The sequence below is a fragment of the Sus scrofa genome, chromosome 7 (genome assembly GCF_000003025.6).
Source record: "Sus scrofa isolate TJ Tabasco breed Duroc chromosome 7, Sscrofa11.1, whole genome shotgun sequence".
Classification (NCBI taxonomy): Eukaryota; Metazoa; Chordata; class Mammalia; order Artiodactyla; family Suidae; genus Sus; species Sus scrofa.
Window position 1 is genome coordinate 58,124,039 of NC_010449.5, and position 13,382 is coordinate 58,137,420.

Sequence of the window (13,382 nt, forward strand, 5' to 3'; positions counted from 1 at the left end):
CACAGGTGTTATTTAATGTTTTGAACTTTAAAAGATAATATGGTATGTATGTCACTCTATTATCAAATATTTCTTCAATGAAATGTATTATTCATAATGAGTAAAGAAGAACAAGATTATGAATAGCCTATGGCGTTTCAGATCACATTTTGCTGTCCCATGAATTTTTGCACCAAACTTAGAGTAAAGAAACTGATGGTTTTCAGAGCTGTTTAGAATTCAGGATCTGAGGATATGGGTTTATAGATCTGTGTGCATATTTATAAAATAGAATAAAAAAAGTTTCACAAAAGAAGCTTTACCTTTATGCTGTGCTGTCACTCTGATTATTCTGTTCTAGTCATATTTTTAAAATATTAGGAGTTCCTGTTGTGGCACAGTGGAAACGAATCCGACTAGGAACCATGAGGTTGCCGGCTTGATCCCTGGCCTCGATCAGTGGATTAAGGGTCTGGCATTGCCGTGAGCTGTGGCTTGGATTCTGAATTGCTATGGCTGTGATGTAGGCCAGCAGCTGTAGGTAGCTCTTAAGTCTACCCCTAGCCTGGGAACTTCCATATGCCTTGTGTGTGGCACTAAAAAGCAAAAAAACAAAAAGAAAAAAAAATGTTAGTCATGACCTACTAAATTGATTCTTAGGACCCACTGAGTGACAGCTCGCAGTTGGGAAAACGTTGATCTAGGAGTCTGTGCAGTCTTTGTTCCAGGACCTCACTTGGGAGTACTGTGGAACTAGATTTTTAGAAGTGTTTACTATTACAGCTTTATACTAGCAAGTATATAAAGAGAGTATTGTACTGCATGCTGTTTTCTGGGACTTGGATTTTTTACTCATCATTGTATTACTAAAATTCCTGTTGTGGCATATAGCTGTGATTCATTCCTTTTTACTGATGGTTGAAGGTTTCATACCTTTTATCCTTATCCATCAATGAATATACCAGTTCATTTATCCACTTCTATTGATAACTCTTTGGATTGTTTTCTGATTTTTGCTATTATGAAGAGTACTATAAACATTTTCATTATTGCTTAACTAAGGAGCCTTTTTTAGACTCTTCCCCATAATTGTTCTTCTAATGAAATTTTAATACCACGGATATAATGTATATATGTTGATATTGAGTGTATGAATATATATATTATTATTATTATTTTTGTCTTTTTGCCTTTTCTAGGGCCGCTCCCACAGCATATGGAGGTTCCCAGGCTAGGGGTCGAATCAGAGCTGTAGCCACCGGCCTACGGCAGAGCCACAGCAACACGGGATCTGAGCCGCGTCTGCAACCTACACCACAGCTCACAGCAATGCCAGATCCTTAACCCACTGAGCAAGGCCAGGGATCAAACCTGCAACCTCATGGTTCCTAGTTGGATTCGTTAACCATTGAGCCACGACGGGAACTCCTATATATCATTTTTTGTTTTGTGTTTTTTGCCACTCTTAACAGTATACAGAAGTTCCCAGGCCAGGGATGAAACCCACACCACAGCAGCAACCTGAGCCACTGCAGTGATAATGCTGGGTCCTTAACCTGCTGAGCTACATGGGAACTCCTGAATGTATATATCTTGATGTACTAAATGTATATCTATGCTTTATACACAAAGAGTGTGTATGTTTTGGGTATTTTCCTGTTCCCCACTCTCCTCAGAACCAGTTTTCACCCCCTTGGAGGTGTTATTACCTCCATTGAAAATACATGCTCTGGGAGTTCCCGTCGTGGCGCAGTGGTTAACGAATCCGACTAGGAACTATGAGGTTGCAGGTTTGATCCCTGCCCTTGCTCAGTGGGTTAATGATCTGGCGTTGCCATGAGCTGTGGTATAGGTTGCAGACGCGGCTCAGATCCCGAGTTACTGTGGCTCTGGCATAGGCCAGTGGCTACAGCTCCGATTCGACCCCTAGCCTGGGAACCTCCATATGCTGCGGGAGCGGCCCAAGAAATGACAAAAAGACAAAAAAAAAAAAAAAAAAGAAAGAAAATACATGCTCTGAGCCGCGTTTGCAACCTACCCACCACACAGCTCATGGCAATACTTGATCCTTAACCCACTGAGCAAGGCCGGGGATCAAACCTGCGTCCTCATGGATGCTAGTCAGATTCATTTCCGCTGAGCCACAATGGGAACTCCTTTAATTGTTTTTTGAGTTTTTTTTAATGCCTTTTTTTTTTTTTTTTTTTTTTTTAGGGCCATACCCATGGCATATGGAAGTTCCCAGGCTAGGGGCTGAATTGGATCTACAGCTGGGCCTACGCCACATCGCAGCAGGGGATCCAGGCCACGTCTGTGACCTACACCACAGGCTCAAGGCAATACCGGATCCTTAACCCACTGAACGAGGCCAGGGATCGAACCCCCATCCCCATCCTCATGGATACTAGTTGGGGTTGTAACCTGCTGAACCACAATAGGAACTCCCTGAAATCCTGATATTCTTAACATGGCTTTTTTGTGTAGCAAAATATCACTGTGTTTTTGTCATTTTAATAAATGTGGATCTGCCACCTTTTCTCTTTTTTTTTTTTTGCCTTTTTAGGGCTTCACCCTCAGCATGTGGAGGTTCCCAGGCTAGGGGATGAATCAGAGCTGTAGCCACTGGCCTGTGCCAGAGCCACAGCAGCACAGGATCTGAGCCATGTCTGCGACCTACACCACAGCTCACAGCAACGCCGGATCCTTAACCCACTGAGTGAGACCTGGGATCAAACCCGTGTCCTCATGGATGTTTGTCAGGTTCTTTAACCATTTAGCCACTTCGGGAACTCCCACCTTATCATTTTGGATGGCTACATAGAATCTGTTGTGTGGCTGTGCTGTGTTTAACTAGTCTCCTGTGTTGGACTTTACCTCTTTCCAATTTGCCTTTGTAAGCACCATCACAGGAGTTCCTGTTGTCATCACAGGAGTTCCTGTTGTCGTTTAGTGGGTTAATAACATAGTATCCTTGAGGATGTGGGTTTGATTGCTGGCCCCTCTCAGTAGGTTAAGAATACAGTGTTGTTGCAAGCTGCAGCCTAGGTCATAGATGTGGCTTGAATCCAGCATTGTCGGGGTTATGGAATAGGCCTTTAGCTACAGCTCTTATTCAACCCCTAACCTGGGAACTTCCATATGGCAGGTGTGGCTGTAAAAAGGAAAATAAAAACAAAAATACCACCATAGTGAACATACTTTACATAGATCTTTCATATCTATTTCTACATTTCTGATTATTTCCTTAAGATAAACTCCTGGATATAGAATTCTTTTTTTTTTTTTTTTTTGCTTTTCAGGGCCTCACCCATGACATATGGAGGTTCCCAGGCCAGGGATTGAACTGGAGCTACAGCTACTGGCCTACGCTACAACCACAGCAACATCAGATCTGAGCCACATCTGCTACCTGCACCACAGCTCAGGGCAACTCTGGATCTTAACCCACTGAGCAAGGGCAGGGATCGAACGCCCAACCTCATGGTTCCTAGTTGGATTCGTTTCCACTGAGCCATGACGGGAACTCCTGGATACAGAATGCTGAGTCAAATGATTTGCACTTGAAATATGACCTAGGAATTCCCTTTGTGGCTCAGTGGAAAGGAACCTGACTGCAATCCATGAGGACTCAGGTTTGATCCCTGGCCTCATTTGGTGGGTTAAGGATCAACATTGCCATGAGCTGGGGTGTAGGTTGCAGAAGAGGCTCAGATCTAGCGTTGTGGTGTAGGCCAGCAGCTGTAGCTCCGATTCAACCTTTGGCCTGGGAACTTCAATATACCATGCGTGTGGCCCTAAAAAGCAAGAAAAAAAAAGGAGAAAGATGTTTTACCAGTTTACGTCAGTAGCATTTATTCAGCTGGGACTACAGATGATCTGATTGGAGAGATGAGGCATACATATCAGAGAGTAACAGTTTCTATGGAAATATGCCAGAGGAGTGATGTGAGTGGCTGAGAGAAAGCTTCCTGGAAGCTATGGAACTTGAGCTAGATCTTAAACCTTGGGTGAAATTAAATTACAATTTTCCTTTTTTTTTTTTGCGAGTGTTCACTTTTTGTAGATTTTTGGTTTGTATATTTATAAAAATGTTTTAAGTTGCTAGTCCCTTAATTCCAAATACATTTCCAATATCCTTCATTTATACTATTTTCTTATCATGATTTCTGGATTTGATATCATATTTGTGTGTGGATGATTTCCTACCTTTACCATATGTTTGCCTTTACCTTTGAGCTTTCTCATTCATAATTTTCTTGTTTCTGGTTGTAACCTTTTCTTTTCTGTCTGGAAAATTTCTTTTAACACTTGTTGTACACCTCGTTTGGTGGTGCTGAGTTTTCTTAGCTTTTACTTGTGTTTAAAGCTTTTTTTTCCCTTGCTTTTTAGGGCCGCACCCATAGCCTATGGAAGTTCCCAGGCTAGGGGTTGAATTGGAATTATAGGAGTTCCCGTCCTGGTGCAGCAGTTAACGAATCCAACTAGGAACTGTGAGGTTGCGGGTTTGATCCCTGGCCTTACTCAGTGGGTTAAGGATCTGGCGTTGCCGTGAGCTGTGGTGTAGGTTGCAGACTTGGCTCGGATCCCAAGTTGCTGTGGCTGTGGGATAGGCCAGCAGCTACAGCTCTGATTCGACCCCTAGCCTGGGAACCTCCATATGCCGTGGGAGCGGCCCTAGAAAAGGCAAAAAGACAAAAAAAAAAAAAAAAAAAAAAAGGAATTACAGCTGCCAGCCTACACCACAGCTACAGCAATGCAGGAACCTTAATCCACTGAGCAAGTTCAAGGATCACACATGCAACATTATCACTAGTCGGATTCATTTGTGCTGCACCACAATATGAACTCCCTAAAATTTTTTTTTTTTAATTTCATTTTTTTTTTTTTTTAATTTTAAAAGCATTATGGGTGATTGGAGTTCCTGTCATGGCTCAGTGGTTAACGAATCTAAGAACCATGAGGTTGTGGGTTCAATCCCTGGCCTTGCTCAGTGGGTTGAGGATCCGGGGTTGCCATGAGCTGTGGTGTAGGTCGCAGACGTGGCTCGGATCCCGCGTTGCTGTGGCTGCAGCTCCGATTCAACCCCTAGCCTGGAAACCTCCATATGCCGCGAGAGCGGCCCAAGAAATAAAATAAATAAATAAATAAATAAAACACCTAGACCCCTAGCCTGGGAACCTCCATATGCAGCGAGAGCAGCCCTAGAAAAGGTAGAAAGAAAAAAAAAAAAGAACCATGAGGTTGCGGGTTTGATCCCTGACCTTGCTTGGTGGGTTAAGGATCCAATGTTGCCATGAGCTGTGGTGTAGGTCGCAGATGCGGCTCAGATCCCGTATTGCTGTGGCTTTGATGTAGGCCGGTGGCTTATGCTCCAATTAGACCCCTAGCCTGGAAACCTCCATATGCCGCGGGAGCAGCCCCAGAAAAGGCAAAAAGACTAAAAAAAAAAAAAAAAAAAAAAATTATAGGTGATTTACGATGTTCTGATTTCTCCACAAGGGTGAATGAGAGTCTTGCTGGGTATAATATTCTTGGTTGTAGGTTTTTCCCTTTCATCACTTTAAATATATTGTGCTACTCTCTTCTGGCCTGCTGAGTTTCTGCTGAAAAAAATCAGTGGATGTCTTTATGGGGATTCCTTGTATATTATCAGTTGCTTTTTCTTTGTTCCTTATAACATGTTCTCTTTTTTTTCTGACTTTTAAAGACAAATTTAATAAATTAGTTAATTCGTGGCAGTAAAAACACAAAGTTACAACTGAAAACCAATAGTAATTTAACAGAAGATGCTCTGCATCATACTTTTTTTTTATTGGTATAAATAATTTACTAAAGTAATCTGAAACATATTTCTCTTTTTTGTGTGTGTGTCTTTTTAGAGCTGCACCCATGGCATATGGAGGCGCCCAGGCTAGGGGTCGAACTGGAGCTGTGGCCGCCAGCCTACACCACAGCCACAGCAAAGTGGTATCTGAGCCATGTCTGTAACCTACACTGCAACTCACAGCAACATGGGATCCTTAACCCACTGAGTGAGGACATAAACCTATGTCCTCATGGATACTAGTTGAGTTCGTTAACTACTGAGCCATGATGGGAACTCCAAATATTGCTTTTGCTGGAAAGAAACTACTATGTTGGAGAACTAAGAGAAACCAGAAATAAAGCATTTGAAAAACGTAGTATGTTATATAGTCTGTGGCAGTACAGTAGCCAGAGGGGCTGTTTGATCCATTTGTGTGCATTTTTATAAGCATCAGAAACCAGTGATATAGGACTTGAAAGCAGAGTCATGACAAATTTACTCTGTGAAACATGCTGAATTACAACCTCAGGTGACCTAGGATGAAGGAGTGGTGCAGGCTTGGTGTCTCCTTTGTATGTTTTTTTTGCCAAACGGGAATAATCATTGCAGTAGTTTGAGTTTAAATACGCAGAATTACTAGAACTGGAATTACTAGAACTGGAAAGTGTGTTTTCACAGTTTTATGATAGCCAAGTGATGCTAGGAAAAAGAAAAATAGAAAGTTCCTTCATTTTAATCTTATTGTATGCCCAAACTTCTAACTGAGAAATAGTTCAGCTATAATATATATAATAGCCCATTAAATTACTTTAAACATTCCTTCATCTGCAAAACATTTCTTTTTTCCTTCAAACTAAAAATTTAAAATATCTTAATTTTGATTAGTAATTCTACTGATTATAAGTAGTCTCTGATATTGTATATTGTTCAGTGTAGTTATCCCATCTAGTTTTGGAAATCTCATGAGGGTTGGACTGAAAACAATTCCAAGGCTCTCTGCATTCATCAGATTCTCTTTTTCATGGAGGGTCACTCTCTTCAGATGCACCATGAGGTACCAGAAGATTTTGCAGTGAGCTGGTGCAGTGGTTTCAGTGCTTCATGAAGTGTTTCTTTTCTATTTTTTCTTTTTAGGGACACGCCTTTGGCATTTGGAAATTCCCAGGCTAGGGGTCAAATCAAAGCTACTTAGGGTAGGCATCATATGTGATAAGTGCGATTGGTAAATCCCTGAAGTACAGTTTTAGCACACCAGTGATAATGTTGAATCTTCACACACGTTCACAGAAATACCTGCTTTCTCATCATCTCTGTCAAAAACCATCTTGACATCTTTAATTAGGTCACTAAATCCTGATATACCATGCAGTCCTTCAGAATTAAAATCTCGAGATTCAGTTTCCTTGATGCATATGTCCACCACCATGGCCTGCTTAGCGGTGTAGGCTTTTGCAAATGTCATAAGGTCACAACTGTACACCTTCTTGACATGTTTCAAGTCTGGCTTACAGTCATTTGGGACCATGTTGTAACACTGCTTATAAACATTCAAACCACAATCTGTACATTTCACTCCCTAAGCAATGAGCCCTAACATGAAGCTGGCATAGTATTCATACCAGTGTGGCCCTCTGTATTTATGGACTCTGAAACTGTGAACCTGTCTTGGAATTTGCTCATTTTCTTTCAGAGTTGCTCTTCTAACAAGTGCTGTCAACCTTTTCTCTGATACGCCATCCTGGCCTATAGAGTCTTTCTCATCATGTGTCTCTTTCAGGACTGGCGTATGTTTTTGCTGTGCTGGCCCTCTGTTTAAGGTTGTGTGTCCTGTGTGCTCAGAAATTGGGTTTCTCATGATTTTGGCAATGTATCCTGCTGACTTAGTTTCAATATCAATATAGAGAACAATCAATCCATCAGTCATCAGATCATGGATGGACTCAAAGCTCTTCTCCCCAGTGAAGTGCTTTCCATCATAGTAGAGCCTGAAGTATCTGGTTTGACTTCCAAATCTGAAAGCTAAAGTATAGGTTCCTGGCTGACACTGGCTTTCCCAATGAAAAGAGCTGGTCTGCTGCTTTTCAGCAGATCATACCATGAAATTCGCTTTCATAATTCTTTGGTCTGTTTTCTATCTCATTAGTATAGGTAATTCTTTGACGGTGAAGGGCTTCCTATTACAATTGACATAAGTAAGATTTCCAAATGGGAAGTCTATATTCATCTGTATCAAACAGCATTAGGACCATTATAAAGACACTTACCAGCTGCTTACCACTTCCTGTCAGTCCAGCCTCATATTTTCTCTTTGTCTTTAATTTTTGTCAGTTTGATTAAAGGTGTTTTGGTGTGTTCCTTCTTTGTTGTTGTTTTTGTTTTTTTGTTTTTTTTGGTTTTTTTTTTGGGTGTGTTCCTTCTTGTGTTTATCCTGTTAGGGCTCTGCACTGGGCTTGAGTGAGTGTTTCCTTTCCCACATTCAGGAAGTTTTTGGCTATTATCTCTTCAAATATATCCTCAGGCTTATTCTCTCTTCTCTTTCTGGGACCCCTATAGTGTGAATGCTAGTATGTTTAATGTTGTCCCAGAGGTCTCTTCGACTGTCCTCATTTCTTTTTTTGTTCTTTTTTCTTTATCCTATTCTGTGGCAGTGATTTCCACCAGTCTGTCTTTAAGCTCACTTTTTTGCTCTTCTACTTCATTTATTCTGCTATTGATTCCTTCCAGTGTATTTTTCATTTCAACTATTGTATTGTTCAGCTCACTTTGTTTGTTCTTTAAATCTTATAGCTCTTTGTAAAACATTTCTTGTATCTTCTTGGTCTGTGCCTCCATTCTTTTTCCAAGATCTTGGATCATCTTTACTGTCATTATTCTGAATTCATTGTCAAATAGATTCCCTATCTCTGTTTCACTTAGGTGTTCTTTTTGGGGTTTTGTTCCTTCACCTGGAACATATTTCTCTACCATCTCATATCATCTAACTTTTTGTGTCTGTTATCTTTGTTCTGTGGGCTGCAGGATTGTAGTTCTTCTTCTGGTATCTGCCCTCTGGTGAGGTTGGTCCAGGGGCTTCTTCAGGCTTCCTGGTGGGAGGGACTGGTGCCTGCCCACTAGTGGGTAGAGCTGGATCTTGTCCCTCTCGTGGGTAGGGTCATGTCAAGGGGTGTGTTTAGGGGCAGCTCTGGGCTTAGAACAACTTTAGGCAGCTTGTCTGCTGATGGGGGACTGTGTTTCCACCCCGTTGGTGATTGGGCCTGAGGCATCCCAGCCCTGGAGCCTGCAGGCTGTTGGGTGGGGCCAGGTCTTTGTTCCAAAATGATGACCTCCGGGTGAGCTCATGCTGATGAATATTCACTGGGGCCTCTGTTACCCAGTGTTCTTGCCCCCACAGCAAACCACAGCTAACCCAAACTTCCCCTGGAGGCCCTCTAAGACCCACAGGTAGGTTTGGCCCAGGCTCCTAGGGAGTCACTTCTTTGCCTTGAGTCCCATGTGAAACCTTGTTTAGGCCCTCCAAGAGTGAGGTCTCTGTTTCCCTCAGTCCTGTGGAGTTCCTGTATTCAGGCCCTGTTGACCTTCAGACCCAAGTGCTTTGGGGGTTCCTCCTCCCAATGCTGGGCTCCTAGGCTGGGGTCCCTAACATGGGGCTCAGAACTCATTTCTGTGGGAGAACCTCTGCCATATAATTATTTTCCAGTTTGTAGGTCTCCCACCCAGTGGGTATGGGATTTGGTTATATTGCAAAGGTGCCTCTCCATTGTGGCTTTTTCTTTATCTTTGGGTGTAGAATATCTTTTTTATTGATGTTAGTTGTGATTTTGGTGTTTATGTAGAGGGGTCAAGCTCAAGTCCTTCTGCTTAGCCATTTTGTCTCTTTAGCTCCATCATATGGATTCTTAACTGTTTAGTTATTGTTTTAGATGAACCATTTAAACCAAAGAGTGTGGAACATATCTTTACTAGACAATGTGGAATTTACTCCCCTGAAGGGTAAATCTTTATTTTTCTGATTATGGAGTACATGGCCAAAATATATTGGTTAAGAAAATTTATTAGGAGTGCCTCTTGTGGCTCAGCAGGTTAAGAACTCACTGTAGTCTTTGTAAGGATTTAGGTTTGATCCCTGGCCTTGTTCAGTGGTTTAAGGATCTGGCATTGCTGTGGCTGTAGTGTAGACCTACAGCTGCAACTCTGATTCTACCCCTAACTTGGGAACTTCCATATGCCTCACCTATGGCTGTAAAAAGAAAAAAGAAAAAAAAAGAAAATTCATTAATGTAGACATTTATAAAGTAATATTTTCTAACACTTACTGAATGCTTTGCATACTGTTCCAACTTCTTTTCATGCTTTAAAACTCAAGTATGTTGACATCACTTCTATGGGATGTGATGGCTATTACTATCCCCATTTTATAGATCTAGAAACTTAGACCTAGAGAATTTAAGAATTTGGTGAAGGTAGTACAACTATTAAGTGACAGAGCTAAGATAATGTTTATAATTCTACCCCTTAGAGATATCAATATAAAGAACTTGGGGTGTATATGTCCAGGCTTTTAAAATGTATGTGTAGGGGAGTTCCCTGGTGGCTCAGTGGATTAAGGATCCAGTGTTGTAACTGCTATGGCATGGTTTTGATCCCTGGCTCAGGAATTTCCACATGCTGTGGGTACAGCCAAAATAAGAAAAAACGCATTGATTTTCTTTTTTAAAAATATGTATGTATAAATGTATTGTGTACCTACACAGAATGAGGATATTTTTTTTTTCTTTACAAATATGGAGTGGTGCTTCATCCAATAGTTGTAACTTGCCATTTTTTACAGATAATGTATCTTTATCATCTTTCTGTGTCAATGCACAATAGCTCTTAGCTCATTTTTCCTTTTTTCTCTTTTTTGGCTGCGGTATATGGAGTTCCTGGGCCAGGGATCAGATCCTAGCTGCAGTTGCAAACTAAGCTGCAGCTGTGGCAGTGCTAGATTCTTAATCCATTGTGCCGGGCCAGGGATCAAACCATCATCTCAGTACTCCCAAGATACCATAGATCCTGTTGCACCTCAGCAGGAATTCCTCCGCTTACTTTTTTTTTCTGATGGCTTCAGAGTATTCCTTTTGTAGATAACACCAAGCAGAAAAAGTGAAGTTTATGCCTTTTTGTGTGTGTTATAAAGATTTTAATGAACATCATTTTACATTCATTTTTGTGTATTTGACCAATTATTTCTTAAGGAAAAATTGCTATAAACAGATTGGTAGGGTCAAAATGTACACACATTTTAAGTTTTAATAAATATCACCAAATAGTCCTCTAAAAACTTAGTTCAAATTTTCACTCCCATCAACACCCTCTCTTACCTAACTCTCATCAACATTGATTATTTGAATTTTAATCATATTCATGTTTTTATTTGGAGTTTCCTTATTACTGATGAACCTTAACATATTTTCATGTTTAATATCAGTAAGTGTTTCTTTTTCTTTTCTTTTCTTTCTTTCTTTCTTTTTTTTTTTTTTGACTTTTCTAGGGCTGCACCATGGCATGTGGAGGTCCCCAGGCTAGGGGCCTAATCAGAGCTGTAGCCGATTGCCTACCCCAGAGCCATAGCAATGCGGAATCCAAGTCGCATCTGCGACCTACACCGCAGCTCATGGCAATGCCAGATCCTTAACCCACTGAGCGAGGCCAGGGATCAAATCCAAAACCTCATGGTTCCTAGTCGGATTCGTTTCTACTGCACCACGAAGGGAACTCCTCTTTCTTTTATTAAATGGCTTTACCCTTGCCAAATGAAAGTTCCGGGGCCATGGATTGAATCCAAGCTGCAGTTGCGACCTGCTCCACAGCTGCAGCAATGCCGGATCTTTTTACCCATTGTGACAGGCCAGGGATTGAACTTGAATCCTCACACGTACTAGCTGGGGTCTTAATTCACTAAGCCACAACAGGAACAAATTTTAAAAGCAATTAAAATGTAATTCAAGGAAAAGTCTCTGACCCCTCCCTCAAACACTCCAGTGCCATTCCTCAGAGTTAACCACTTTTTCAAAATTGTAAATCTGATGAAAAAATATTTTTAAAAATTATCACCTCGGAAGTTCCCCTTGTGGTTCAGCAGTAACGAATCCGACTAGTATCCATGAGGATGTGGGTTCGATCCCTGGCCTTGCTCATTGGGTTAAGGATCTGACATTGCTGTGAGCTGTGGTGTAGGTCACACACGCAGCTAAGATCTGGCATTGCTGTGGCTGTGTGGGGTAGGCAGGTAGTTGCATCTCCAATTCAACCCCGAGCCTGGGAACTTCCATATGTCACAGTTGCTGCCCTAAAAAGACCAAAAAAAAAAAAAAAAAGTTCTCATCTTTTGCTTAGATGGACTTAGGAGTCATTCAGTCGAGTTCTAACAAAGCATTTATTTGGATATAATGAATTGATAATTTATGGAGAATAAACATCTTACAGCATTATCTTCTCCTATCCAGGAATGCTGTGTTTTGTTTTGTGGATTATTTTAAAGGTTTTATTATGTCTTTCAAATTATTTGTCTTTTGTATTTCTTTTTTTTTTTCAATCTATTGAGTAGATTTTCCTGTGTTATGCAGTAGGTTCTCGTTAATCACCTATCTTATACAATAGTGTATATATGCTATTCCCACCCTCCCAATTCTTCCCTTCCCCCAACAGTTTCACTTATGGTGATCATATGATTGGTTTTGAAATTTGTGACTTTCTTTCTGTTTTTTGGGTTTTTGGGTTTTTTTTTTTTTTTGGTGGGGGGCACACTTGCACCATATGGAAGTTCTCAGGCTAGGGGTCGAATCAGAGCTACAACTGCCAACCTCCATCACAGCCACAGCAACTCGGGTTCTGAGCTGTGTCTGTGACCTACACCACTGCTTACAGGCAATGCCGGATCCTTAACCCACTGAGCAAGGCCAGGGATCAAACTGGCATCCTCATGGATACTAGTCAGATTCATTTCTGCTGTGCCACAGCCGGAACTCCCTCTTTCTGTTTTTAAAGTAAGTTTTATATCATTTTCTATTAGATTCCACATATAAGTGATATCATTGTTCCTTAAAGTTTTAATAGACAGAGCTTAAGAATGCACACAGATATGCTTACAAGAAAAATCATAGTAGTTTTGATCCTTAAAGATTATTTTGACAAGAACATAACGTCATTACTTTCTCTTTTAATTTTGGTTATTTATTTCATAAGTCAGAGCTTATTTGAAGGAGTTCCCTGGTGGCTCAGTGGGTTAAGGATCCAGCCTTGCACTTCTGTGGCCCTGGTTACTGCTATGGTGCAGACTTGATCCCTGGCTTGGGTATTTCCACATGCTGCTGGCTCAGGAAAAAAAAAAAAGTTTTTGTTTGAAAGTGCAGCACTGTGCTGACAGTAAAAATCATAGAGATTTAACATGATCAGGGAATTATAATCACAGAAAAAGGGTAAGGAAATACTCATTTCTTATCAAAATTTCCTTCAAGATCTTCTTTCAGATCTTCAGGAAGACTTGATAATCTTTAGGGTATCTCTTACTAGTTAGCTAAAATTACTGAACTCTTTCTCAGTCATTAAATGGGTCCAG

At 41.0% G+C, this 13,382-nt stretch overlaps 1 protein-coding gene and 1 pseudogene across 2 annotated transcripts in view; one reads left to right on the forward strand and one right to left on the reverse strand.

Moving 5' to 3' along the window:
* The window catches only part of PTPN9 (protein tyrosine phosphatase, non-receptor type 9), an 86,236-nt gene that overhangs the window by 45,863 nt on the left and 26,991 nt on the right, over nt 1-13,382 (forward strand). The window lies entirely within an intron of this gene.
* LOC102161586 lies at nt 6,970-8,025 on the reverse strand (annotated as a pseudogene).